The sequence below is a fragment of the Spermophilus citellus genome (assembly GCF_964194105.1).
Source record: "Spermophilus citellus genome assembly, chromosome: 2".
Classification (NCBI taxonomy): domain Eukaryota; kingdom Metazoa; phylum Chordata; class Mammalia; order Rodentia; family Sciuridae; genus Spermophilus; species Spermophilus citellus.
In genome coordinates this window covers 256671731-256678899 of record NC_138183.1, presented here as the reverse complement: position 1 = coordinate 256678899, position 7169 = coordinate 256671731, and positions in this window count along the sequence as shown.

Here is a 7169-nt window from a genome sequence, read left to right as displayed (position 1 = left end):
TCTAGTCTATACTCCATCCTACATGCTCCACCCTCCATCCTCCATGTCCCAGTGTCTGTCTTCCAGATTCCACACCGTCCTCCTTGCCCCTTGCTTCATCCTTCAGGATCCACGCTCAATTCCCCACGTCTCGTCCTCCATGCACCACACTCTTTCATATATGCCCCACACTCAAGGACTCATGCTATCCTCTACACTGCACATTCCTTCATCTATGTTCTATACTCTGTCCTCCAGGTTTCACCGCCTCCTTCATGCCCCATGGTACATCCTTCTATCTCCATATTCCATCTTCCATCCTCTGCACTCCATTCTCCATGTTCCACACTCCATTCTCCATGTTCCGTACTCCATTCTTCATGCTTCTTACTCAGTACTCCATGCTCCACACTCTGTCCTCCATGTCCCACTTTCCATCCTCCTGTTTCTATACCCTCCTTCATGCCCCACGCTCCATTCTTCTGTCTCCACGCTCCACTCTCTATGCTCCACAATCTGTCCCCCATGCTTCACGCTTAATTCTCTCCACTCCATCCTCCATGCCCCATACTGTCTTCCAAGCTCTGCTCTCTGTGTTTAATGACCTACACTAACATTGCACAATCTGCACTCCATCCTCCATGCCCAACAATCCATCCTACATGCTCCACACGACATCCTCCATAATTTGCACTCCTCCAGGTTCCACATCTTCAACCAAGCCCCACACTCCATCCACAGTCTCTGTCCTCTGTCCTCTCTGCTCCACTGCACAGTCTCTTCATCATGTTCCACAAGCCATTTTTCATGGCCCATACTCCATTCACCATGCCCCACACTCCGTCCTCCAGACTCCACACTCCATTTTCCAGGCTCCATACTTCCTCCTGTAGGTTCCACACTCTGTCGTCCATGCTCCACATTCTGACCTTCAGTCTCCATACTACATCCTCCATGCTCCACATTATACCTTTTAATCACACTTTGTCCTTCATGCCCTATACTCCATATTCCAAGATCCACACTCCATCCTTATTGCTATACACCACATCCCACATGCTTTATACTCAATCTCTAAACTCCACACTCAGTCTTCCATGATCCACACTGTGTCCTCCGAGTTTCTCAACATCCTCAATGCCCCATGATCCATCCTTCAGTGTCTACACTCTGTCCTCCATGCTCTACAATCCATCTTCAATGTTCCGCATTCCTATATCCAGGTTCTACACCTTCATCCAAACCCCACACTCCATCCACAGTCTCCACACTCCCCTTCCATGCCCCACAATCCATTGTTTGTGTTCCACACTCTATCTTTCTTCCTCTCCATTTTATTCACCAGGTTCTTCACTCCATCCTCCAGGAACCACATGCCATATTCCACGGCCCACATTCCATCCTCCATGCTCCAGTCTCCCCTCCCCTATGCCTCATGTTCCATCCTTTAGTCTTAACACACCATCCTTTGTCCTCCACCCTCTATCCTCCCTACCCCACACTTCATTCTCCTTGCCCAATATTTTTTCCTCCATGATCCCCATTGTGTCCTCCATGATCCATATTCCATCCTCCATTTCCTACTTTGTCTTATTTTCCCAACACTCCATCCTCAATGCTCCACTCTGTCCTTCATGCTCCACACTTCATCTACCATTCTCTACACTTTATGTTGTAGGCTCCACAATCCAGCCTCCATGCTCCACACCCCATTCTCTAGACTCTGTGCTATTCTCCATTCTCCCCAGTCTTCATATACTGTCACTACACTCCATTTTCTATACACATACTTCATTCTTTACTCTCCTTTCTCCTTACTCCACCATTCCCCATTCCTTATTCTAATATTCTGTTCTCCATATTTTATTATTTATACACCATGATCTGTACTACATATACCATTGCCCATTATTAATGTACCATAATCTGTTATCCATATGTCATTATCCATATTTATCTCATTCTCCATATGCCAATCTCCATTCTCCATTGTCCACATTCTGTATTCCATTATCCATTCTTCACTCACCATACCCAGTATTTTGAATGCCATTCTTCATATTTTATGTTCCATTTCTTGACTCCATTCTTCATAATAAAGATACCATGCTTTATCCTCCACTTCATATTCCAAGTTCCACACTTTAATTTTCATTCTCCCTTCTCCATAGTCTATTATCTATACTCCACATGCCATTAGCCATACTCTATGTTCCATTTTCCATATTAGACTCCATTTTCCACTCAAGTTTTTATCTATACTCCATATTCTAAATTTCTTATGCTATCCCCTATTCTCCATTCCTCATTCTTCATAATTCATTCACCATATCATTCTTCATTCTCCGTACTCCATTCTCTACACCATTTTCTATTATCTACATTCCATTCTTCATAATATATTCTCTATACTATATTTTCTGTAGTTCACATTCTCTATTCTCTATAACCTGTTCTCTAAACTTCACATTTCAGTCTTGATTCTCAATTCTTCTTACTCCTTGCTCTATATGCCATTTTTCATGCTCTATTATACTTTCTTCATATTCCATCTCCTGCCTCCATTTAATTTATTACATACTCCCTTCTCTACTACAAATTCCATAATGCAAACTCCATTCTTTATTTGCCATATTCTCTAGTCCATGCTGCATTACACATGTTCTAGTCTTCATTATGCATAATCATTCTCTAAACAACATTTTCCACATTTCATTCTTCATGTTCTATACTCTATTCTTTACACCTTAGTCCCCATACTCCATATTCTACACATAATCCTCACACTTCCATTCCCCATCTCATTCTCCACAGTCCATAATAATTTTCCATTATTTATTCTCCATATGATATATGTCATACTATGTACATTATTACATTCTCCATACCCCATTCCCCACCCTCTGTTCTCCATATATCGTATCACTTTAATTCTCCATATTTTTTCTCCTTTCTCCATACTTCATTCTCTGTGCTCTACTATAAGTTTTCTATATTCCAGTCTCTATACTCAATTTTCCATTCTCCTTTCTGAAGAAACTATTTCCTGGTCTGTGTTATTTATTCTCTATATTCCTTACTCCATTGTTCTTATACTATATTCTATTCTCCATTCTTTATGATCTGTTGTTCATCTCCATCTCCATATTCCAGTCTCCATATTTGTTACTCCATTATCTATCTTTTATTGTCCATATTTTATATTTCTTTTTCCATAACGTAGTCCATCTTCTTCATCCTCCTTTCTCCATTTCCATACTCTATTCTACAGTCTCCACACAACATTTTCCACTCTCCAGTCTTCATACACCATTCTCCATTTTCCAATCACCATGCTTTATTTTTTATCCTCTGTGATCTCTTACCCATATTCTGTACTCCATTATCTCTTTTCCACACTGCATACTCCATTGTCTGTACCATTATTCATTTTCTATACAACATAACCCACCTCTATACTTCAAACTCCTTTCTCCAGATTCTATGCTCCATTGTCTAGTCTTCATACTCTGATCTCCACATTCTAAATTCTTCATTTTTTATTTTAGCTTCTCTGTTCTGTGTACTCTGTGCTCCATTGTTCACTCTGTATATTCCAACTTCATTAAAATTGTCTATATTCAGTTCTCCATAGTCCATATGGTATATTCCCTATTTCATTTTCCACATTGCATTTCCTATACTCTCCATTCTACTTCCTCCATATTCCGTACAACATTCTCCATTCTTTATTAACCATGCTCCATTCTCAGCTCTTCAAACTCCACAAATCATTCTTCACATTCTGTTTTCCATTCCCTAAATACCATACTCTGTTCTCTGCACACTATACTCCATTCATCATATGCAGTACTCCTGTTCATTCTCCATACTCCATCCACCATTCTCCATAATAATGATCCATTTTCTATAATCATACACCTCACACCATTCTCCATTATCAAGTATCAGTATATCCATATTCTCTACTTTATTCTCCATATTCTATACTCCATTCTTCATCCTAGATACTTCATACTCTGTTTTCTGTATTACATTCTCCACACCCATAATTCATTCTACAGTTTATTATCCATACTCTACACTCTATTCTCCAATCCATAAAATATTTTCTACACATCATTGTTCAGACTCCATGCATCCTTTTTTATATAGTATGACATACTCTTTACATTCCATATTCCAAACTTCATTCTCTATTCTCCATATACCATGTATGCTACTCCTTACTCTACTCCAAATTCCATGCTTCATTCAATAAATTCTACACTTTGTTCTCTATTTTACTTTCTCCTCACTCTATTTCTACATTACTCATACTCCATAACTTATTTCTATATTCTATTCTTCATGCTACATAGTCTACATGCCTTTTCCTGTTTATAAGCCATTATTCATAATCCATACTTCACTTACCATTCATCATACACCATACTCCACTCACCATTCGCCACACTTACATCATTGTTTATATTCTATAATCTATTCTCTAACCTTTATTCTCCTTCCTCCATCCTCACTTGCCATGCTCCATTATTCACATACTATTCTGTATCCTCTATTTTATAACTCTGTATTCTATACAACATATGCCATTCTCCATACTTCACACTCCACTCTATGCTCTATTATCCATATTACATTATCCTCTGCCATAATCCATTCTACACATTCTATTCTTCATACTCCATATTCAACTCTCTACACTTACATTTTGTTATTCATTTTTATTCTTCTTATTCCATTCACTGTACAGCATTGTCCCTCCATACTTCACATTATATATTTGTATTCTCCATAACTTCATTCTCCATAATTTATTCTCCATTCTTTCTTATGTACTGTGCTTTTTCCATTCACCATCATCCGTCCTATACTCTCCACTCAATATTCTATACTCTGTTCTCTATGTTTAATACTCCATTCTTTCTTCTCTGTTCCTTACTACATTAATTGTGTTCTATGTTGAATATTCCATTATCTATTCAACATACTCTATTATCCATTCTCCAAACTGCAAAATTCATGCCCTGTAACCCACATTCCATATTCCACATTTCATTCTCCCTATTCTATTTTCCAACTCTGCACTATTCTCCATAAACATTTTCATATTACATAATCTTCCTCCTCCTACCCATTCCATTCACCATTCCATAAACTGCTTTTAATACTCTATTCTTCATACTCGATACTCCATTTATTCCTATTCTCTATTTTTCTTGTTCCATTTACCACACTCCATTCGACATTCTTTGTATTGTATACTTTATACTCCACCGTCCATTCTACATACTTCATTCTCCTTTCCACATTTCAGAAATTCCAGACTTCACACTCTATAACCCGTTCTCCATATTCCAACATTTCATTATCTATTGAACATTATTCATACTGCATTCTCCATTTTCCATATTCCTACAACATTCTCCACACTCTTGTAACATTCTTCATAGGCCATTCCCAATATTTCTTTTGCATACTCCCTATATTTCATTGTCCTTATTCTATATCACATTATCCATTTCCATCCTCCATATTGCACGCATCATTCACCATATTCTATGTTCCATTTTCAATCTTCATTCTCTATTTTCCATTTTCCTCACTCAAATCAACAGATTCCATTTTCCATATTACTACATACACCATGATCTATTCTCCACTTCATATTCAATACTCTATTATTTATACTTAATTTACTTTCGTTTGTTCTCTTTATTTATTCTTTTCGTTTCTTTGTTCTCTATGTTTACTCTTTGTTCTCTGTATTTATTCTTTTCCATATTCTCCATACACTTTTCACTCCATACATCTTACTCCATTCTCAAGTCTATGCTCCATAGCACTTGCTCCATTTGTTGTTGTACTTGATCGTCTCTTCTACTTTGTTCAAACTCTATTTGCCATGCTGCGTTTACCATACCCATGCCCTATGCTTCAAAAACCATTCTAATTTTAAACTCCTTTCTCCATTCCATTCATCGTTCTCCATACTCTGTTTCTGGAAATCTTTTCCATTCTCCATACTTAATACTCCATTCTCTGCTATCTATACTCTATTCTGCATTTTCTCCACACTCCATTGTTTGTACTCCTGTAGCCATAATGTATGCTTCATTCTTCATTCTCCATTCTGAATATGTTCCATTCTCCATATTCTATCTGCCATTTCCTGTACTCCATTCTTCATGTTCTTACTCCATTCTTCCTTCTTCCTTTCCCATACTCTAGTCTCCACACCCTATATTCCATTCTATATAAACATTTTTCACATTACATACTTTATACTCCATTCTAATGTTAAATACACATTCTTATTCCATTATTAAGACCCTATTCTACATTTTATATACTCCACACAGCCAGATTCCATTCTCCACTCCTATCTATTCTCTATATTGAATTCTCCATACATACAGTTATATTCTATTCTCAATATTACATTCTCCAATCCATTCTTTCTTTTCTTTTTTTAAAAAAATTAAATTTGTTTTAATTAGTTATACATGACAGTAGAATGCATTTATGCACATTGATATATCATACATAGATAGGGTACAATTTCTTACTTTTCTGAGTGTACATGTTGCAGAATCATATTGGTCTTGCAGTCACATAGATACATACAGTAATCATGTCTGTTTCATTCCACTATCTTTCCTATCCCCACATCCCCTCCACTTCCCTCCCTAATCCAAGGTAATGCTATTCTTCCCTATAAGTGCCCCCACCTTATTGTGAGTTAGCATCCGCATATTAGAGAAAACTTTTGGCTTTTGGTTTTGTGGGATTGGCTTATTTTGTTTAGCATGATATTCTCCAATTCCAACCATTTACTGGCAAATGCCATAATTTTACTCTTCTTTAAAGCTGAGTAATGGGCTGGGGATGTGGCTCAAGCGGTAACACGCTCTCCTGGCATGCACGGGGCACTGAGTTCGATCCTTAACACCACATAAAAATAAAATAAAGATGTTGTGTCCACTGAAAACTAAAAAATAAATATTAAAAAATTCTCTCTCTCTCTCTCTCAAAAAAAAAGCTGAGTAATATTCCATTGAGTATATATACCACATTTTCTTTATCCATTCATCTATTGAGGGACACCTAGGTTGGTTCCATATTTTAGCTGTTGTGAATTGAGCTTCTATAAACATTGAAGTGGCTGTGTCACTATAGTATGCTGA